Raw genomic sequence first — 24,461 nt, forward strand, 5'->3', positions numbered from 1 at the left:
ATGTTAAAAATAGCATGTCATTGCCCCATTACACATGAATATTACCATAAATAACCACAACCTGTGCAAAGAAGCAGCTAAATCTCTGTCTCACAGCACAGACTGAAAACCATTTATAAAAAATATGAAACACACATCACAATATGGATCAGGGAATTCCCTAATCATAGTTATATCAAAAGGAAATTACTACCCTCAGATATATGTAAATACACTCAGAATATATAGCACAGATTAGCAATCTACAGCTCACCTGACAGTGTGAACTAGCTTCTGAATAAATTAAGCAAGTGATATTTAACAGGTGTCATATAATTCCATTTCTAAACCAGAGCCCTACTATACTCCTGGCCCTGAGTGAGTGACAGGGTTGGAAATCCAGTGAAGTCATGGAATAATGCTCCAGAAGCATTAACTCACTCAGTTCAAAACTAAAAATGCTCCTTAGGACACCTAGGTAGCATATAAATTACTAGGGCAGGGCAGAAGTTTTCCCATTACACCCTCCTATACTATTTGAATTTTCTGTTTAAAAAAAAAAAGAGAGAGAGAAAGAGACATGTACGGGAAGGGGCAAACAAGCATCTAACTCCAAAACTTTCAAGAGACCAAAAAGCTCAGGAAGATGGGCAATTATCAAAGTGGTCAATATCAGTTTGGCAAAGATTAAGAATAGTGATACCTGGCTCTGGCAATATAAAAATGTGGAAAAACAGCTCTCTCACATACTGGGAAATATACTGGGCATATATACACTGGGCATAAGAGTGTAAACTGCTACAATCATTTTGGAAAATGATTCAGCAACACCTATTAAAATTTTAAATGCTTATATTCTTTGGCTGAGCAATTCCACATCCAGGAATCTAACCTATAGAAACAATGAAATGCACACATGTACAATGACAAATGCGTTAAGTATGTACCGAAGCCACGTTAATAGAAGTTAAAAACTGGAAACTACTAATGCCCAGCCAAACTGTCTGATTAAATATCAGACATCATAATCATCAAAAATAATATAACGGTATGGGTACTGAAATTAAAATATATCAAGACATACAGTGATCCCTTTTTTTTTTTTTTTTTCCGGTACGCGGGCCTCTCACTGTCGTGGCCTCTCCCATTGTGGAGCACAGGCTCCGGACGCACAGGCTCAGCGGCCATGGCTCACAGGCCCAGCTGCTCCGCGGCATGTGGGATCCTCCCAGACCGGGCACGAACCTGTGTCCCCTGCATCAGCATGCGGACTCTCAACCACTGCGCCACCAGGGAAGCCCCAGTGATCCCTTTTATAAAAAGAATGATAGGGACTTCCCTGGTGGTCCAGTGGTAAAGAATCCGCCTTACAATGCAGGGGATGCAGGTTCGATCCCTGGTTGGGGAACTAAGATCCCACATGCCACGGGGCAACTAAGCCCATGCGCCACAGCTACTGAGCTCGCGCACCTCAAGTAGAGAGCCCATGTGCTATAAACTACAGAGCCCAGGCGCCCTGGAGCCCGTGTGCCACAAGTAGAGAGAGAAAACCCGCACGCCACAACTAGAGAGAAGCCCAAGCAGTGCAACAACAGATCCCGCGTGCCTCAGCGAAGATCCCATGTGCCACAACTAAGACCCAACACAGCCAAAAAAATAAAATAATAAAATAAAATATCCTGAAATTGAGATTCATCTTAAAAAAAAAACGATATACACTTATACGCCATTAGAAAACAAAAATCTGAAAGAATGTATACAAACTATTCACAGTGCTTATCTCCACAAAAAAGAAATCTTAAAGAGTTAAACTTTCATAATATTAAAAGAGATATAAAACTTTATTCAATAAGGCTAACAAATCTTCAATTCTGCATTATCATCATTTGATGGAAGAAAGTGGAAAGAAGATGAAAAGAAACAAACAAAACAAACCCCCAAACAAATAGAAAAATATAACTATGCAAAGAGAGAAAAACACAGAAAAACAGAATTTGCCAGGAAAAAAAAAGAGTTAAACATCAAGGGAGATCAAAGTGCAATAAATTCAAAAGGGTTAATAAACTAGTCATCTCCTTGACACAAGAACACACTTCAGAAGTAAAATCACTGACTTATGAAAGGTACTTAAGAGGGTTAACAGCTCACTTGCTCTTTGTTCTTTCAGATTACAGGACTCAGTTCTGAATGGAAGAGCTTCAGCAACCCACCAGAGTTCTTTATGGGGCGGGGAGGGGGAGAGGGGGGAATCAAATTAAGGCATCTGGTATAAATATGGTCTTCAGGATCCCTGCCCTTAAAATAAAATAGTGCTATAAAACTGGAAAAGCATAACGTTAACCTTTTATACAACACACACACACAATGATAATATTTGTACAGCACAAGATTTCCTGACAGACTGGATGTAAAATATGAAAAAAAGGAGTCAAGAAGGATACCAAAGTTTTTGACCCAAGCAACTTAGAAGGATATACAAGTGACCCTTGAACAACACTGGGGTTAGGGACACCAATCCTCCATGCAGTTGAAAACTCCCATATAACTTTTAACTTATAGCTGGCCCTCTGTATCTGCACTTCCATATCCAGGAATTCAACCAACCTCGGATCGTGTAGCACTGTAGTATTTACTACTGAAAATAATCTGCATATAACTGGACCCATGCAGTTCAAACCCATGTTGTTTAAGGGTCAACTGTAACTGCCCCTATGTGAACTGGAAGGGCTGAATGTGAGAAGGTTTTTTATTGAGGTTAGGGAGGTATCAGGGGTTCAGCTTTGGACATATTAAATTTGAGGTGTATGTTAGATATCAGGTGAAAATGTCAAAAAGGCAGCTGGATATGAACCTAGAGTCCGGGGAAAAAGTCTGGGCTTGAGATAAAAATGTGGTTGTCATCAGCATATACAAAGAACTGAAAGTTAAGAGACAGAATGAAATCATTAAGCAAGTACAGATAGACAAGAGGACCAAGGACAGAGTGCTGAAGCAGTCCAAAGTTTATAGGTCAGGGAGATGAAGACCAAGCAAAGGAAATTTCAAAGATGGCCAGTGAAGTAAAGTGTTGTGTCCTGGAAGCCATTGTGAATGATGTTTCCAAGAACATGGAAGAGATCAACTATGTCAAATGATGCTGAAAGATCAAGGAAGATTAGGAATAAGAACTGACCAAGGGAAATAGCAACCTGGAAGCCACTGATGACCCTGACAAGAACTGTGGATGTAGTGGACAATGAAAGCCTCACCAGAGTGATTCAAGAGAAAATGGATGGAGGGGAATGAGAAAGTGTACATATAGACAAATCTTTTAAGGAGTTCTGCCCTAAAGGGAAGCAAAGAAATGGGCAGTAGCTAGAAAGTAAAGTGGGGTCAAGATAATAATTTTTTAATATGAGAAAAATTACACTGTTTCATGTACTAACAAGAATAATCCAGGGCTTCCCTGGTGGCGCAGTGGTTGAGAGTCCGCCTGCCGATGCAGGGGACATGGGTTCGTGCCCTGGTCCGGGAAGATCCCACATGCCGCGGAGCAGCTGGGCCCGTGAGCCATGGCTGCTGGGCCTGCGCGTCCAGAGCCTATGCTCCGCAACGGGAGAGGCCACAACAGTGAGAGGCCCGCGTACTGCAAAAAAAAAAAAAAAGAATAATCCAGTAAAGAGCAAGGGTACTTGACCCAATCCTGAGGATTCAGAAAAGGCTTCTGATGGAACTGTCCCACGCTGAGTCATGAAGGCTGATTAAGAGTGAATCAGGGGCTTCCCTGGTGGCGCAGTGGTTGAGAGTCCGCCTGCCAATGCAGGGGATAACGGGTTTGAGCCCTGGTCTGGGAAGATCCCACATGCCGCAGAGCAACTGGGCCCGTGAGCCACAACTACTGAGCCTGCGTGTCTGGAGCCTGTGTTCCGCAACAAGAGAGGCTACGACAGTGAGAGGCCTGCGCACCGCGATGAAGAGTGGCCCCCGCTTGCCACATCTAGAGAAAGCCCTCGCACAGAAACGAAGACCCAACACAGCCAAAAATAAATAAATAAATACATAAATTTATTAAAAAAAAAAAAAGTTAATCAGGATGAGAAGGGAGGGGACTGAAACAGCATGAGCAAACAGAGGTGAGAAACAACATAGTGGGGGGGTGGCATGTGAAGCACAAGACTGAGAATGACAGGAAATCATGCTGGAGAGGTGAGCAGTCACCGAGCCTTTTAAGATGATTCAAGCAGTACAACCTTTATGATATAGATGATAGGGGACTTGCCACTATAGGGTTTAGATAGGTAAATACTAAGATCAAAATGACATTTCACTCAGGGAGGGAATAGCTTGAGGGGTACTAGACTGAAGCCAGGGAGACCAGTTATAGTTATTGAAATAAAGAAATAACAAGGTCCTAAACTGGACAGTGTTAGAAGCAGTGAACGGGCTTAGTGACAGATCTTAAGTGCTCAGTGTTGAAAAGCAGTAGTTTCTAGTATGAGCTACTGAGCAGATGATAAGGCCATTACCTGTATTTGGAAATATTGGGGAGGGGGTGGTGAATGATTCATTTCAATTTGGGGTATATTGTTTTTAGAGTCTCTATAGGACATTCAAGTGAATAAATGTAAGCAGGCAATGGGTAGAAAACTCAGACCTTAGAGCTCAAGATATCTGAGAGGCATCTGAGTGGTAATTAAAATTATTATAATATATGAGATGATCCAAAAATAACATTTACGAGGAAAACAATGATTGAACTTTTAGGAACACTAACACTTTATGGAGAGTTAGTGGAGAATATGCTTGAAGGAATTTCAGACAAAACAGTCAAAAAGCTACAGAAAAACTCAGGAAAAGAAATAACCAAGAGGCCAGGGAACCAGCCAAGGACTAACACATTTACCAGTTTAAAAAGAGATAGTGTAGTGACCTGAATACACTGGTGGGGATCAGAAATCAAGTCAAATCACGTAACAGTCTAGACTTTCCAATTCTGTTGTATTAATTTTTCAAAAATTAGTAGAATCTACAGGTCAGCTCTTCCTGAGGTCCCTAAGTAGTCAAGCCAATCTGAGTGGAAAAGACTAAAGAACTAAATACAGTTGCACCACTACCTCCTGTAGAAGAGTATTTACAGTTTTAGTAGAAGAGTATTTGTGGTTACTCTATACAAAGAAAATTGGTGATGTATTTCTTAATAAACCAAAAATTGTTGTCAAGTATAATAAAATGAATAGGAAGATTTTTACTTTTTATCATGCCTGACTTCTTGATTGTTACATAATACTTCACCCACGACTTTATATAAACTCAACTAACAATAAAACTCATAGCCTTATATAATAAGGAAAAGTATTTAAGTATGGATGATGTAAAAACCTATAATGCTAGTACTTAGGGAAAAATATTACCTATACAATAAAAATTTGTCAGGAATGGAAAGAATTTTTGACACTGGAAGAAAAGAGATAACTTGAAGATACAAGGGGAAATAAACAGGGCAAGGATCAATTTCCGTTTCTTGATTTTAGCTCTACTTTATAATTTTTTGGCAGACAATTTGTCACACTGAAAAATCACTTACTCTTGGATGGCTGTACTGTACTAACTGGGAGTGACTCATAAGTGTTTGGTCCCACCCATACAGAAGAACTCTGCAAAGAACTTTAAAAAAAAGAAAATCAACCGGAAGCGTATTTTCAAATGAGCACCTAACACAAAATCATTAAAGCATAGAAAAGATGTGACAGAATTATTACTCACTATGAGAAAGTTTAAAGCATTTTCTTGGAGTGGGGTGGGGGTGACTCTCAAGGTGTGAGTCATAGGATTAAAGGACAACTGGATCCAGGATTTAGTGAAAGCTGGAAAAGCAGGATTCAGATCACATGCAGCTCTCCAGGCCAGAGAGAAAAATAGCTGAGTTGGGTTAGTGCCTCCAGAGTTGAGGTGAGTCACAGAGAGAGCAGAGAGAGAAAAGCACAACCAGACTGATTTCAGCACATGGGAGAAATCTGTAGCTGTTATCTTTTGGTTTACTTCTTCCCTTATTAATTTACTATTAAAACATGTTAATTGCATTCAAAGAAGCTAAAACAGAGGTCACCTCAGAATCTTACTACTCCACAGATGTGGACAAGCTCTGCCACACTGCTTTGCACTTGGACTAGACCAAAACACAAAGCTAACGTCACTACCACAACCTTTCTAGCACTACATATTTTCATTTTGCTAATTTAATATAACAACCATTTTGTAAGATATTTATTTCTGTGGTTACTAGCAAGGATGTCTGTTTGTTTACTACATATATTCATCTTGAACAAACTGACTGCATAGTTCTTTGGTCCACCTACAAAAATCTTTTTGACCTTTTATATTGCAAAGGACATTTTGTGTGTTATATATACTCATTTTGCTGTCATAATGAATGCAAATGATGTTCTATTTCCATTGTTCTCATTTTTCACAGAACCAAAGTAGTTATCAATGTTTACTTAGATATTCATTAATTTTTTTTTTTTTTTTTTTGCCTTCACTTGGTTTTAGGCTCTAGCAGTTGCTCATGTACCAATAAATCCTGAAGGGGTTTCCATTATTATACAGTCATACTGCATGTCTTAGAAATTTTCACTTGCCTGATCCAATCATTCCAGTTTAACTCTTTTATATCATTTATTTATGTTTCTTCTCAAATACAGTGCTATCATCCTTTCTTTAAAAGAAACATTTTTGGGCTTCCCTGGTGGCGCAGTGGTTGAGGGTCCGCCTGCCGATGCAGGGGAAGTGGGTTCGTACCCCGGTCCGGGAAGATCCCACATGCCACGGAGCGGCTGGGCCTGTGGGCCATGGCCACTGAGTCTGCGCGTCCGGAGCCTGTGATCCGCAGCGGGAGAGGCCGCAACAGTGAGAGGCCCGCGTACCACAAAAAAAACAAGAAACATTTTTTGTGGCTAAGTAATGATATAAAATGTAATGGGTTCCAAGCAATTCTACACCTAGGTATCTAGCCAAGAGAAATAAAAGACACAAAGTACTGTACACAAATGTTCCTAGCAGCGCTGTTCATAATAACCAAAAGTTGGAGGCAATCCAAATATCCATCAACCACTGAATAAATAAGATATATCTGCAATAAAGTGAATGAACTGTTGATACATTCTATAAAATAGATGAACCTCAAAAACATAATGCTAACGGAAAGAAGCCAGACACAAATGACTGCATATAGTATGATTTTGTTGATTTAAAATTTCTGGAATATGCAAATCTATAGAGACAGAAAACAGATCAGTGGTTGCCTAAGGCTGCATGTGGGAATCAAGGACTGAATGCAAATAGGCACAAGAGAACTTCTGGGGGTGATGAAGATGTTTTATAGCTAGATTATGGTGATGATTACAAAACTACAGATTTACTAAAAACCATTAACTTCAAGTAAACTAAACTTACTTTTACAATGGGTAAATTTTATGGAATGTAAATTCTACTTCAATAAAGCTGTTTTTAAAAGGCCAATGAACAGAGGAAGGATGAAAAGAATATATGAATATATACACGCACATAGGAAATAACTTTGTAATATAAAAATTTAAGGGATTCAGCTTGTTACTGATAAAAGTGGCAGAAAGTATTTTAAATAACACTCAGTGCATTCAAGAGTGACATAAGAGAAACATTTTCACAAGCTGGTCATGGGAGTGTAAATTGGCACAACCTGTCTGGAAAGCAGTCTGGCAAAGTATACGAAGTAAGCTTTAAAACAATGTCCCCTTTGATTTACTTCTGAGAACTTAGCCTACAGAAGTAATAAAAAACATATACAAAGATCTAGGTATAAAGATATTCAGAAAGCAAAATTTATAATAGTTTTAAAAGATGGAACCTATGTAAATATTCAACAATGGAAGAACAGTTAAGAAAACTGCAGCCCATCCATGAATATTCTGCACTCTTTAAAAATATCTGTGTGCCTATGGCCCAGCATAGAGCATGTCATCACTGCTCCCACCACCACGACCTACACTCAGGAGGAAGATCCTCTAAGAGGAAGATTCTCACCGTTTCCTGCAGGTCATGGCTAGCAGAACACTGGTGGCATACCGTAACTGTGCAAATGATGGTACATTTGAAATGAAGAAATGTGACCTTCATGGGTAGTAAGAGGGCCCTCGTATCACAACAGTGCTCGGTAGTGAAGAGAGACTCAGACTCTACAGGATGATACAGACTGTTTGCCAATGGAATCAAACAGAAAGTTATTCGTGGTTTTTGTTACTTATGTAATGTCAAGAAGTTTGTGGGGGACTTTAGGTCGGGATAAAAATCATAGATCATCTCATCACAGCTTACCGGGCTCATGGCTTTAGCTTTACTTGTGGACTTTCTGTCCTAGAAATTTGTAGAGTTTACAGGACAAAGAGAAGGTTGTGCTAAAGGAAAAGTAGGATTAATACACATGTACACTAAGACCTTCTACGGGGATCAGGGCATTGTCAGAGCTCAGGTTCCCCTGAGCACTGGTCTGGCCTGTAAGTACAGTTACCACTCAGTATCCAAGGGGGATTGGTTCCAGGATACCAAGGGGGATTGGTTCCATGGATACCAAAATCCTCAGATGCTCAAGTCCCTTATATAAAATAGCATTGTATTTGCATATAACCCTATGCACATCCTCCCATATACTTTAAATCATCTCTAGATTACTCATAATACCTCATACAATATAAATGCTATGTAAATAGTTGTCTGTGCATGGAAAATTCAATTTTTGCTTTTTGGAACTTTCTGGAATTTTCTTCCCAAACATTTTCAATCTGCAGTTAGTTGAATCGGTGGATGCAGAGCCCATGGATAGGGAGGGCCAATTGTATAATGGAAAAAATGAGGTCTGTTTGACTTTATATTTGAAGCATACAACATGGCAACTTTGTGGAAATGACCGTTTATTTTCATCTGTGAGAAAAACCACTGTGTAATGGGAACATCTGTTTAGAGAGCAGCAGCCATCACTGATTACTACAAGAAAGACAATTTTCTTCCTGGGCTTAGGTCAGATGGAATGGATGCTCTATTGTGCCCAGGAGGCAACAAAGATTGCAGCTGCCTATTATAGATCTGTATAGGGGATCATACTGATAGAGCTGCAGACTCAATATTATGAAGGACACAGTATGCATGATCTTGGAGCCAGTTACTATACACAAGAAGAAATACAAGAAGTAAGAAGAGTGATCCTATTATGCTTCTCCGAGATAGAATAGCACACAGCAATACTGCCAGTGTTGAAGAATGAAAGGAAACTGATGTTGAAGTGAAGAAAGAAATTGAGAGTACAGTCTAGTTTGCTACAGTTGATCCCAAACCACCTTTAGAAGAGCTAGGCCATCACTTCTATTACAGTGATCCATCTTTTGAAGTTTATGGATCAAGTGAATCACTTAAAGGAAGACTGCAGGGACTTCCCTGGTGGTCCAGTGGATAAGACTCCATGTTCCCAGTGCAGGGGGCCTGGGTTTGATCCCTGGTCAGGGAACTAGATCCCACATGCCACAACTAAGAGTCCACGTGCCACAACTAAGAGTCCGCATGCCACAACTAAGAGCCTGCATGCCACAGCGAAGATCCCGCATGGTGCAACTATGACCCGGAGCAGAATGAATGAATGAATATTCGAATGAATAAATAAATAAAGGAGCACTGTAAACTTACTATTATGCCTTCAACAGAACATTCAATGGTCAACTTTAAGAAACTTTGTGTTCTCAACTTTAAAAGAAATAAAACCCATCAAACAAACAAACAGTTTGTAAACGTGTTTATGCTACTCTATAAAATTAAGTTTAAAAAGATGGGAGAAAAATTTAATGGGTTCCAAAAGTCCAGTGGTACAGTGAAAAGTACATCTTCTTTCCCATGCCCCACAGTTTCCCAATTTCCCTCCACAGAAGCAAATATGTTACTAGTCTCTTCTATAAGAAAAAATGAAATTTTTAAAAACTGAAACAAATCGACAAACCCAAAAGACAATTTAAAATGTTTAAAGGGGGCTTCCCTGGTGGCGCAGTGGTTAAGAATCTGCCTGCCAACGCAGGGGACGCAGGTTCGAACCCTGGTCCGGGAAGATCCCACATGCCGTAGAGCAACTAAGCCCACGAGCCACAACTACTGAGCCCGTGAGCCACAACTACTGAGCCCGCGAGCCACAACTACTGAAGCTCACGCACCTAGAGCCCGTGCTCCGCAACGAGAAGCTACTGCAATGAGAAGCCTGCGCACCGCAATGAAGAGTAGCCCCTGCTCACTGCAACTAGAGAAAGCCTGCGCACGACAACGAAGACCCAACACAGCCAAAAATAAATAAATTAAAAAAAAAATTTTTTTTAATGTTTAAAGGAAAAGTTCATAAATTCTTACATTCAGAAAGAAAAATATGGAGGGAGAAACAGAAACACATTGTAATTAACATGAACCAAGTGGCAGAAGATACGAAAAGTATAGGCTGGGGGAATTTGGAAGCACTGAGTTAAATCTATGGGGAGATAGAATAAGATATTAGCATGTAGGATAGGAACTCTCTCATATAGGAACTCTCTCATACCTATACTTACAGAAAAAACTCATCCTAAAATAAAATCCAATTCCGAAGTCAGGCAGAGATTTTTCCCTCTTGTGTCAGTGAGTCACAAAGCTGTCTCAAGCTTATTTTACCCATCAAGCCAAAAGACATACCACTCTCTTGTTATAAGGATTATAGCTAGGTATGTTTAATGAACAAGTTATTACAATTAGAGGAAAATACCTTATATCTGTTATAAGTAACAAATTGTATCCCTTAACTGTGGCAGTCAAACTACTGCCTTTTGCTTCCTGGCAATGTTAACTCTACTAATTTATTCTCTAACAGAGAAATAATGCCCCCCATGGTGGGCTGCCTACTGCAGTTACTCCATGCAGAAAAGGAGAGCGCTTCTGAAGATCTAAGAATAAGTGTATTAAAATACAAATTTCATCTTCATTTTGACTGCCATTATAAACTGAGGTATCACAGAGTGACTTGTTCACAGACAAAAATTTCCCAAGCAATGGAATAGCTGAGTCACTATTCACCAAAGACTTAATTATCTCATATAGTCAGTGAAAGAAAATGATATAACATTACAAAAGTCATCTATTTTTGTAGTCTTTGTTCAGGGTTCCAAAAATGAATTTCAATATGGTTGCTGACTCTGAAAGTGATTTTCACACTCAGATTTACCTCTTAAAACATTTGGGTACATTCTTTTTCTGGGATTAAATTAAATAACATCTATGCATCAATCGAGTTACACCAGAGGGAATGCTCCACCAACTTCTAGCTGAGTTTACAATATAACGTTAGTTTTTTTCTAGAATGGGCAAGTCAACTGAGCTGTAACATTCCCTTGGGCTTTATGCCATTTCTCAAGTTTAAAATTGAAACATCAGTTGAAGAAAAATAGGTACAACCTAACAGCCTATGCAACTTAATTACAGGCAGATTAAGCTGCACACATCAGCTTCAGAACAAAAAGAGTTACAAAAAAACTAAAAAAATCAAATATGAGATTTTTACTGCTGAAATGGTCTATAAAATACTCTCATGGATGAGATAACTTAGGACCTCAAAGAAGTTGCCTGTACAAGAACACAAAACAAATAAGGCAAGCTGGGAGTGGGGGCCAGGGCCTCTAAAACATTCTATTTCACAAATCAATAGCCTCCACAATCTCAAAAATATCTATATAGAAAACTGATTAAACTTTCAAATGACAAATTTAAGAATCACTCACTTGACTCAAAATATTCGCAATAAATAACCTCATTAGAAAGGATCTACATACCAGTAAAAATGGTTAACATTTACTGAATTCTTACTGTGTGCCAGGCTCTATATTAAGTCCTTTACATGTATTTAATTCACTTAATTCTCACCACTCCCCTGTGAGGTATTATTATTAACCCCACTTTAAAAACAAGAAAATTGAGGCAGAGTTTCTGGCAAATTACTTGCTAGAAGTCACCAAGCAAATAAGAACTAGGGTATGAACCCACGTAATGATCTCCTCAGCTGTAGTCCCTAACTCCCCACTTCTGACCTCGCAGCTCTTAACCATTCTACTATACTGCCTTTTAAATTTTAGTCCAATTTCTCATTTTACAGATAAGGAAACTATGTCCCCAAGGAAGAGATAAAATTCAATCAAGGTTGAAAATCATTTAATAACAGTACTAGTATTAGGATGCAGGTTTCCTATTCCCATTACGCTCTCCTATTTCACACTAGGCTTTTCCTATTTTTCTATCATCCTATTATCCTCTTTCACATTGGGCTTTTCCTATTTTCCTATCATTTTTCCTATTTCACACTGGGCTTTTCCCCTCTTCTGGTCTTTTTCAAAATTAATTTGTTTTTCTGAGCATAAAATACTTATCAGTGAAGTCAAGAAAGTACAGTAAAGTATAGAAGAAAATTAAAATTATTCCTCCCAACTTCCAAGGATAATCATTGTCAACAGTTTAACTTATTGATTTATATGCATTACAAGACCAACACTCCATTGCCCTGCCCCATATGTTTAAAGAAGTTTAGAGACCTACTTTGTAAGTAGTTGTATATTAATTTGACTTTTTCACTTAAATCACTATTTTCCCAAGGCATTAAATATTTTTTGAATATGACTAAATGGCTACATGACATTTCATAAATTTCATTAAGATATTTAACCACAGGTCTTCTGACTATATATATAGAAGACTTCTTGCAATTAATGTCTTTGATGAAAGTGTTATACATATATCTTTATGCAACATATCTGTTAATATTCTTAGATTAAGTCCCTGAAAATGATATTACTGAGTTAAAGGGTATAACAATATATAACACACATGTGCTGCTTACTATTGCCAAACTATTCTAAGTGCTTCACAGATATTAGCTTGTTTAATCCTTGCAACAACCCTGAGAGATGAAATGAATGCCCAGAGACAACAAGTGACTGGCCCAAGATCATATGGCTAACAAAGTGGCACAGCCAGGATTCACACCCAGCTAGTCAGAATCCAGGATCCAGGCTCTTCATCATTATTTTGGACTATCTTAATTCCACACTTTTCAACCACATGATGCCAAGTCTCCTAGACGTTTACTACAAATGTACAAAAATCATCTGAGGAACCTGTTTTCAGTAAGCATCTCAAGAGATTCTAAAGTTTGAAACCACTATCCTGATCTAAAAATTTTTAAATAGTACAACATCTAATAAACCCTTCTCATAAAACCACTGACAGACCACTGACAGTTTATATTGGTTGATATTTATATTTATATATAAATGATAATAATATATATAATAAATAAATTTATCATATAAATGATAAATTTATAAATGATAATATATAAATTTATATATATAAATATATAAATGATATTTATATTGGTTTAATATACAAATGGGAGGGCCAAGTAAGAGAACACTCAAAAATGGTTAAAATATGTCTTCATGACCTGGGATTAGGCAAATGGCTTCTTAGACATGATACCAAAAGCACAAATAGTAATATAAATTTAAAATTTTAGGGTTGTTAGAATTATTTTTAAAATGAAGGATAAACTGAACTTCAAAATTTAAAACTTCTGTGCTATAAAAGACACCACAAAGGGGCTTCCCTGGTGGTGCAGTGGTTCAGAGTCCACCTGCCGATGCAGGGGCCACGGATTCGTGCCCCTGTGCGGGAAGATCCCACATGCCATGCCGCGGAACGGCTAGGCCCGTAAGCCATGGCCAATGAGCCTGAGCATCCGGAGTCTGTGCTCCACAACGGAAGAGGCCACAACACTGACAGGCCCGCATACCGCAAAAAAAAAAAAAGACACCATAAGGCATAATCACATAATCACATATTATGTGATTCCACTTACATAAGCCACCTAGAATAGGCAAATTCATAGAGGCACAAAGTAGAAATAGCAGTTATTAGAGCCTCGGGGAGAAGAGGAGAGTTATTATTTAATGGGTACAGAGTTTCTGTTCAGGATGACGGAAAAGTACTGAAAATGGAGACAGCAGAAGCAAGAAGAACTACAATCCTGCAGCCTGTGGAACAAAAACCACATTCACAGAAAGACAGAGAAGATGAAAAGGCAGAGGGCTATGTACCAGATGAAGGAATAAGATAAAACCCAAGAAAAACAACAAAATGAAAGGGAGATAGGCAATCTTCCAAAAAAAGAATTCAGAATAATGATAGTGAAGATGATCCAGGACCTCGGAAAAAGAATGGAGGCAAAGATCGAGAAGATGCAAGAAATGTTTGACAAAGATCTAGAAGAATTAAAGAACAAACAAGCACAGATGAAAAATACACTAACTGAAACGAAAAATACACTAGAAGGAATCAATGGCAGAATAATTGAGGCAGAAGAATGGATGAGCGACATGGAAGACAGAATGGTGGAATTCACTGCTGCGAAACACAATAAACAAAAAACAAAGAAAAGAAATGAAGACAGCCTAAGAGACCTCTGGGACAACATTAAATGCAACAACATTCGCATTACAGGGGTCCCAGAAGGAGAAGAGAGAGAGAAAGGACCAGAGAAAATATTTGAAGAGATTATAGTCAAAAACTGCCCTAACATGGGAAAGGAAACAGCCACCCAAGTCCAGGAAGCGCAGAGAGTGCCATACAGGATAAACCCACCAAGGAGAAACATGCCAAGACACACGGTAATCAAATTGGCAAAAATTAAAGACAAAGAAAAATTACTGAAAGCAGAAAGGGAAAAACGACAAATAACATAAAAGGGAACTCCCATAAGGTTAACAGCTGATTTCTCAGCAGAAACTCTACAAGCCAGAAGGGAGTGGCATGATATACTTAAAGTGATGAAAGGGAAGAACCTACAACCAAGATTACTCTACCTGGCAAGGATCTCATTCAGATTCGATGGAGAAATCAAAAGCTTTACAGACAAGCAAAACCTAAGGGAATTCAGCACCACCAAACCAGCTCTACAACAAATGCTAAAGGAACTTCTCTAAGTGGGAAACAGAAGAGAAGCAAAGAACCTACAAAAACAAACCCAAAACAATTAAGAAAATGGTAATAGGTACATACATATCGATAATTACCTTAAACGTGAATGGACTAAATGCTCCAACCAAAAGACACAGGCTTGTGGAATGGATAGAAAAACAAGACCCATATATGTGCTGCCTACAAGAGACCCACTTCAGACCCAGCGACACATACAGACTGAAAGTGAGGCGAAGGAAAAAGATATTCCATGCAAATGGAAATCAAAAGAAAGCTAGAGTAGCAATACCCACATCAGATAAAATAGACTTTAAAATAAAGAATGTTACAAGAGACAAGGAAGGACACTACATAATGATCAAGGGATCAATCCAAGAAGAAGATATAACAATTATAAATATATATGCACTCAACATAGGAGCACCTCAATACAGAAAGCAACTGCTAACAGCTATAAAAAAGGAAATCGACAATAACACAATCATAGTGGGGGACTTTAACACCTCACTTACACCAATGGACAGATCATCCAAAATGAAAATAAATAAGGAAACAGAAGCTTTAAATGATATAATAGATCAGACAGATTTAATTGATATTTATAGGACATTCCATCCAAAAACGGCAGATTACACTTTCTTCTCAAGTGCGCACGGAACATTCTCCAGGATACATCACATCTTGGGTCACAAATCAAGCCCCAGTAAATTTAAGAAAATTGAAATCATATCAAGCATCTTTTCTGACCACAACGCTATGAGGTTAGAAATCAACTACAGGGAAAAACACGTAAAAAACACAAACATACGGAGGCTAAACGATACGTTACTAAATAACCAAGAGATCACTGAAGATATCAAAGAGGAAATCAGAAAATACCTAGAGACAAATGACAATGAAAACACGATAATCCAAAACCTATGGGATGCCGCAAAAGCAGTTCTAAGTGGGAAGTTTATAGCTATACAAGCCTACCTCAAGAAACAAGAAGAATCTCAAACAATCTAACGTTACATCTAAAGGAACGAGAGAAAGAAGAACAAACAAAACCCAAAGTTAGCAGAAGGAAAGAAATCATAAAGATTAGAGCAGAAATAAATGAAACAGAAACAAAGAAAACAACAGCAAAGATCAATAAACTAAAAGCTGGTTCTTTGAGAAGATAAACAAAATTGATAAACCATTAGCCAGACTCATCAAGAAAAAGACGGAGAGGACTCAAATCAATAAAATTAGAAATGAAAAAGGAGAAGTTACAACAGACACCACAGAAATACAAAGCATCCTAAGAGACTACTACAAGCAACTCTATGCCAATAAAATGGACAACCTGGAAGAAATGGACAAATTCTTAGAAAGGTATAACCCTCCAAGACTGAACCAGGAAGAAATAGAAAATATGAACAGACCAATCACAAGTAATGAAATTGAAACTGTAATTAAAAATCTTCCAACAAACAACAGTCCAGGACCAGATGGCTTCACAGGTGAATTCTAACAAACATTTAGAGAAGAGCTAACACCCATCCTTCTCAAACTCTTCCAAAATATTGCAGAGGAAGGAAAACTCCCAAACTCCCAATTCTATGAGGCCACCATCACCCTGATACCAGAACTAGACAAAGATACTACAAAAAAAGGAAATTACAGACCAATATCACTGATGAATATAGATGCAAAAATCCTCAACAAACTACTAGCAAACAGAATACAGCAACACATTAAAAGGATCATACACCATGACCAAATGGGGTTTATCCCAGAGATGCAAGGATTCTTCAATATACGCAAATCAATCAATGTGATACACCATATTAACAAATTGAAGAAAAAAAACCATCTGATCATCTCAATAGATGCAGAAAAAGCTTTTGACAAAATTCAACACCCATTTATGACAAAAACCCTGCAGAGAGTGGGCACAGAAGGAACCTACTTCAACGTAATAAAGGCCATATATGACAAACCCACAGCAAACATCATTCTCAATGGTGAAAAACTGAAAGCATTTCCTCTAAGGTCAGAAACAAGACAAGGATGTCCACTCTCACTGCTATTATTCAACATAGTTTTGGAAGTCCTAGCCATGGCAATCAGAGAAGAAACAGAAATAAAAGGAATACAAATTGGAAAAGAAGAAGTAAAACTGTCACTGTTTGCAGATGACATGATACTATACATAGAGAATCCTAAAGATGCCACCAGAAAACTACTAGAGTAAATCAATGAATTTGGTAAAGTTGCAGGATACAAAATTAATGCATAGAAATCTCTTGCATTCCTCTACACTAATGATGAAAAATCTGAAAGAGAAATTAAGGAAACACTCCCATTTACCATTGCAACAAAAAGAATAAAATACCTAGGAATAAACCTACCTAGGGAGACAAAAGACCTGTATGCAGAAAACTATAAGACACTGATGAAAGAAATTAAAGATGACACCAAGAGATGGAGAGATATACCATGTTCTTGGATTGGAAGAATCAGTATTGTGAAAATGACTATACTACCCAAAGCAATCTACAGATTCAATGCAATCCCTATCAAATTACCAATGGCATTTTTAATGGAACTAGAACAAAAAATCTTAAAATTTGTGTGGAGACACAAAAGACCCCGAATAGCCAAAGCAGTCTTGAGGGAAAAAAACGGAGCTGGAGGACTAAGATTCCCTGATTTCAGACTATACTAAAAAGTTACAGTAATCAAGACAATATGGTACTGGCACAAAAACAGAAATATACATCAATGGAATAGGACAGAAAGCCCAGAGATAAACTCACATACCTATGGACAACTAATCTATGACAATGGAGGCAAGGATATACATTGGAGAAAGGACAGTCTCTTCAATAAGTGGTGCTGGGAAAACTGGACAGCTACATGTAAAAGAATGAAATTAGAACACTCCCTAACATCATTCACAAAAATAAACTCAAAATGGATTAGAGATCTAAATGTAAGACCGGGCACTATAAAACTCTTAAGAGGAAAACATAGGAAGAACACTCTTTGACATAAATCACAGCAAGATCTTTTCTGATCCACCTCCTAGAGTAATGGAAATAAAACCAAAAATAAACACATGGGGCCTAATGAAACTTAAAAGCTTTTGCACAGCAAAGGAAACCATAAACAAGACGAAAAGACAACCCTCAGAATGGTAGAAAATATTTGCAAATGAATCATCAAAGGATTAATCTCCAAAATATATAAACAGCTCATGCAGCTCAATATTAAAAAAACAAACGACCCAATCCAAAAATGGGCAGAAGACCTTAATTGATATTTCTCCAAAGAAGACATACAGACGGCCAAGAAGCACATGAAAAGCTGCTCAACATCACTAATTATTAGAGAAATGCAACTCAGAACTACAGTGAGGTATCACCTCACACCAATTAGAATGGGCATCATCAGAAAATCTACAAACAACAAATGCTGGAGAGAGTGTGGAGAAAAGGGAACCCTTTGCACTGTTGGTCGGAATGTAAATTGATACAGCCACTATGGAGAACAGTATGGAGGTTCCTTAAAGAAGTATAAATAGAATTACCATATGACCCAGCAATCCCACTACTGGGCATATACCCAGAGAAAACCATAATTCAGAAAGACACATGCACCCCAATGTTCATTGTAGCACTATTTACAATAGCCAGGTCATGGAGGCAACCTAAATGCCCATCGACAGATGAATGGATAAAGAAGATGTGGTACATATATACAATGGAATATTACTCAGCCATAAAAAGGAACGAAATTGGGTCATTTGTTGAGATGTGGATGGATCTAGAGACTGTCATACAGAGTGAAGTAAGTCAGAAAGAGAAAAACAAATATATATTAACGCATATATGTGGAACCTAGAGAAACGGTACAGATGAACCGGTTTGCAGGGCAGAAACTGAGACACAGATGTAGAGAACAAATGTATGGACACCAAGCGGGGAAAGTAGCAGGGGGTTGGGGTGGTGGTGTGATGAATTGGGAGATTGGGATTGACATGTATACACTGATGTGTATAAAATGGATGACTGATAAGAAAAAAAAAGTACTTAAAATGGATGAAGGTGATGGTTGCAATACATTGTGAATGTATTTAATACCACTTAAAATGGTAAAAATGGTAAATTTTCTGTTATGTGTATCTTACAATAATACTTTTTTAAAGGCACCATTAAGACAATCTACAAAATAGCGAAAAATATTTGCAAATCATTCATCTGATAAAGGAATTGTATCCAGAATATACAACTCAATAATAAAAAGATAAGTAATCCATTTTTTTAAACAGGGAAAGGATATGAACAGACATTTCTCCAGAAAAGTATACAAATGGCCCATAAGTACATGAAAAGATGCTCAATATTACTAGTTAGTAACTGGGGAAATACAATGAAAAACACAGTGAGACACTTCATACTCACTGAATGGCTACAATAAAAGAGACAGATAATAACAAGTTTGAACAGGAAGTAGAGACACTGAACCTTCATAAATTGCTGGTGAGAAGATAAAATAGTACAGCCACTTTGGAAAACAGTTTGGCACTTCCTCTACACAAAAACTTGTACATATATGTTCACAGTGGCATGTTTCTTTTTCTTTTTTTAATATTTATTTATTTATTTATTTGGTTGCATGGGGTCTTAGTTGCAGCAGGCGAGCTCCTTAGTTGTGGCACATGGGCTCCTTAGTTGCAGTCTGTGAACTCTTAGTTGTGGCACGTGAACTCTTAGTTGTGGCATGCATGTGGGATGTAGTTCCCTGACCAGGGATCGAACCTGGGCCCCCTGCATTGGGAGCGCAGAGTCTTATCCACTGTGCCACCAGGAAAGTCCCGGCATATTTTAATAGCCAAAAAATAGACATGACCCAAATATCCATCAGCTGATAAATGGATAAATGAAATGTTATATATATATCCCTACAAAGGAATATTATTTGGCAATAAAAAGGTATGAAGTACCAATACATGCTACAACGTGGACGAATCTCGAAAACTTATGCTGAATGAAAGAAACCAGGCACAAGAGGTCACATGTTGTATGACTCCATTTATATGAAATTTCCAGACAGGTAAATCTATAGAGACAAAAAGTAGATTAGTGGTCACCAGAAGCGGGGAGAAGAGGAAATGGGGAGTGACTGCTAATGGGTACAGAGTTTCTTTTGGGGGCAACGAAAATATTCTGGAATTAAATGTGGTAATCACTGCACAATTCTGTGAATATACTAAAAACAACTGAAGTGTATCGAAAAACTAAAAATAAACTAAAAAATATGGTTAAGAAATTCATGATAAGGACATAAATTTTGAAATTAAGTGCTTAGAAGTGGTAATTTAAGACTGTAAGTAGAGCTTCCCTGGTGGCGCAGTGGTTAGGAATCTGCCTGCTAATGCAGGGGACACGGGTTCGAGCACTGGTCTGGGAAGATCCCACGTGCCGCGGAGCAACTAAGCCTGTGCGCCACAACTACCGAGCCTGTGCTCCAAAGCCCGCGATCCACAACTACTAAGCCTCCATGCCACAATTACTGAAGCCCACGCACCTAGAGCCCATGCTCAGAAACAAGAGAAGCCACCGCAGTGAAAAGCCTGTGCACCGCAACAAAGAGTAGCCCCCGCTCACCACAACTAGAGAAAGCCTGTGTGCAGCAACGAAGACCCAATGTGGCCAAAAAAATTAATTAATTAATTTTTTAAAAAATGACTAAGTATATGAATTTAGAGAGAGAATGAGGCGTGGAATCTAAAGGATAAAGGTAAAGTCTTTATGGAAACCATAAGCAATGGAAACAAAGATGGAAATGTCAAAACTGTCAAAAAAGTCAAAAAAATTAAGAACTAGGAAAGTATGTGTCACGCAAACAAAAGTTTGAAAAGTTCTATTAAAATTCACACTGAGGAAAATGGAAAAGTAAGTTTCAGAGTAGAGAGAAAACAAAAATAACAACCAAAACAAAATCATTCAATGACTCATCTAAAGAGATTCCCTGATGACTTTAAAAAAAATCTAACTTAGTACATTAAACAAGGTTAAGAAAATACACATACAGTCTAAATTTATAAAACTGAAGGCGATATGAACAGACTTCACCAAGTGTAGAGCACTAGCAATTTTGGGCAAAACTGAAATTTAACCAGAATACTTTGGATACATATTAACAATATTGCTTTTACACAGCAAATTTATAGGACAAGATGAACTGAACTATGTTGCATTCCCTGTCAGTAAATCAAGCATTCCCTTTTGTCCTAAATAGACTGAGGTGATGAAAACCGGAGGATGGCACACTGCACTCCAGAATGTCAGCTCCATGGGGGCAGGGACTTTGTTTTGTTTAACTAGAACAATGCTTAGCACACAGGAAGAGCTCAATAATATTGGCTAAATGAATCAACAGCACTTTGAAATCTGTGTATATATTTTAGGAATTCCCATCTAGATTAGGGAATTCTTCACATCTAGAAATGGAATTTTAATGAAGAGCCAGAGATAACTGAGCTCTAAAACTAGAGCTTCAGGGAAGAAAAGAATTTTCCTTGAAATACCACACTGACTGGAGGCAGATAAGAAGGCTACATAACTTGCTTGTGCTGTTAAACACTTAAACATAATCATAAATTTCTTTTATTTTTTACATTGCCAGCATAATGAAAAACATAAATGAGTCTGTACAATTCTAAAGAGTTAACTTTTTAAATGGTAAAAATAACTATATACGCTTAGAATTCATCATGGTCAAGTTATAGGAACACACAATACACAAGATAAAATCCCCTAAAGACAAAGATATGATTTAAGTAAAATACAATAGATAAAGCCACTATCTAAGAGATCTAAGCAGAAAATATAAAACCTAACTGTTAAAATCTATTCAATACTAACTAAACTTAGAACGATGAACACAGAAAGAAAACAAAATCCTCCAGCTTAAAGGAATTCAGTTCAGGATAATAGACAAGAAAAAACTACTAGACAGTGATAAACACCATAACAACGATAAGAACAATTTCTAACAATGCCTGATTCAGCTAATTTACTTATAAATTTACATGGAGGATCAAAAAAAGACACATCTTCAGATGGGAAAAGACACATACTATAATTTCACTCATATGTGGAATATAAAAAACAAAATAAATGAACAAACCAAACAAAAACAAACATGTAGATACAGAGAACAGAGTAGTGGTTACCGAAGAGGAAGGGGGGAGTGAAATGGATAAGGTCAACCGTATGCTGTATGGTGACAGACAGAAACTGAATTTTTGGTGGTGAGCACAATGTAGTATACACATAAGTAAAAATATAATGTTGTACATGCAAAATATATAATGTTATAAACCAAATTACCTCAATTGTTAAGAAGACACATCTTATTTTAAAACATTACATGTAGGGCTTCCCTGGTGGCGCAGTGGTTGAGAGTCCGCCTGCCGATGCAGGGGACACGGGTTCGTGCCCTGTTCCGGGAAGATCCCACATGCTGCGGAGCGGCTGGGCCCGTGAGCCATGGCCGCTGGGCCTGTGCGTCCGGAGCCTGTGCTCCGCAATGGGAGAGGCCACAACAGTGAGAGGCCCGTGTATCGCAAAAAAAAAAAAAAAAAAAAAAAAAAAAAAAAAAAAAAAAAAAAAAAAAAAAAAAAAACATTACATGTATAAGAAGTTTCTATACCTGTCACATAAATAGTAAAATCAATACCAACGAAACAAATGGTGTTTTTTAATAAAAATATCACTAAGAAAGTTGCATTTAAATATTTAATCAACACAGTTATTACAAAATTTTGTTCTTTAAATCAAAGTACTCTATTGTTAGAATAATGACAAATATCATTACTTAGTTCATTTCACCTCACCTCTCTTTTTAAAAAAGATACTTGTGGGCAATAGACATGCAATTAAAGCTGTAGTTCAAGTTCAAACAACTCCCTCTGAACACACTAAAAAGACAGCCCACTAAAACATCCTGTTATATTTCTCATATTTGAATACTGTCTTAGATTTACCTCTACTAAGAACTTTATTTGAATCTAAAATATCCAGCAAATTTTGGGACTTCCCTGGTGGTCCAGTGGTAAAGAATCCACCTTCCAATGCAGGGGACAGGGGCTTGATCTCTGGTAGGGGAACTAAGATCCCACATGCCGCAGGGCAAGTAAGCCCGAGCGCCACAACTACTGAGCTCACGCACCTCAACTAGAGAGCCTGCGTGCAGCAAACTACAGAGTCCAGGTTTTCTGGAACTGGCACGCCACAACTAGAGAAGAGAAAACTCGCACACCACAAGTAGAGAGAAGCCCATGCGCCGCAACAAAAGATCCCACAAGCTGCAATGAAGATCCCATGTGCCGCAACTAAGACCCAACGCAGTCAAAAAATTAAAAAATAAGAAAAAAATTTTTAAGTACCAAAAAAAAAAGAACAAGCAAATTTTGAGATGAAATGTTGTTTCGCTTTCCATTAATAAATAGGTATGTCTTTAAATAGATCAGTTTCAACTCCAAAGTTTAGTAAAGAACATAAATTGGTTCAGGTATGAGAGATTTCTATTACTAAAACTAATTTTAGAGTATTTAATCTGAGCAAACTTGATGCTATGTAAAAAAGCTTAAGCAATTTTTGGCACTTTCTGTTGATACAGGAGTTCACTTGATAGTTTTCCAAAGATTATGCTGCAAATACTGAACTTTTAAATAGTCATAAACTAGAAAATTAATCATACCTTAACTTTTTTTTTCATTCTCAAATTGTTTTCCAAGATCCTGAGATATTTACACTCTGTTTCAGGCATATTATCTTAGTAGCAAAGCCGGATTTACACTAAGGAAGTGACAGTGCAGATTTTGGGTTTTGACATGCATGCTTTACAATAGAAAACATTGTGCAAGTAAAAAAGTACTAATGTTGAGAACTACAACATATGCTAAATAAAATGGTACATTTTTTTAAAGTAAGACTGCTGCTATATACTTATACTGGGCCAAAATTCCTAAAAAGCCATTCCTCCAAAATCTCCTTCTTCCCCTACCCGCTGCTCAAAGTAACTTTTTCCATCCTAGAACTCATAAAATGTATTTAAAATACATATTTCAGTACATCTTTACTATCTTTCCATTAATGGATATCTCTCTGAAAATGAAAATATTTTATTTGACCCCTTTGCTCCAAAGCAACTTAATTATGTTTTTCCATTAAATTTATTTATTTATTTATTTATTATTATTATTGGCTGCATTGGGTCTTCATTGCTACACACGGGCTTTCTCTAGTTGCGGAGAGCAGGCGCTACTCTTCGTTGCGGTGCGCGGGCTTCTCATTGTGGTGGCTTCTATTGTTGCGGAGCACGGGCTCTAGGCACGTGGGCTTCAGTAGTTGTGGCTCGCGGGCTCTGGCGCGCAGGCTCAGTAGCTGTGGCACGCGGGCTTAGCT

The 24,461-nt window shown here is 37.8% G+C and overlaps 1 protein-coding gene and 1 pseudogene across 46 annotated transcripts in view; one reads left to right on the forward strand and one right to left on the reverse strand.

The window, feature by feature from the left end:
* The window catches only part of SLMAP (sarcolemma associated protein), a 149,420-nt gene that overhangs the window by 103,652 nt on the left and 21,307 nt on the right, over positions 1-24,461 (reverse strand). The window lies entirely within an intron of this gene.
* On the forward strand, positions 8,035-9,442 carry LOC132598093 (pyruvate dehydrogenase E1 component subunit alpha, somatic form, mitochondrial pseudogene; annotated as a pseudogene).

Source organism: Globicephala melas, chromosome 11, assembly GCF_963455315.2.
Source record: "Globicephala melas chromosome 11, mGloMel1.2, whole genome shotgun sequence".
NCBI lineage: Eukaryota > Metazoa > Chordata > Mammalia > Artiodactyla > Delphinidae > Globicephala > Globicephala melas.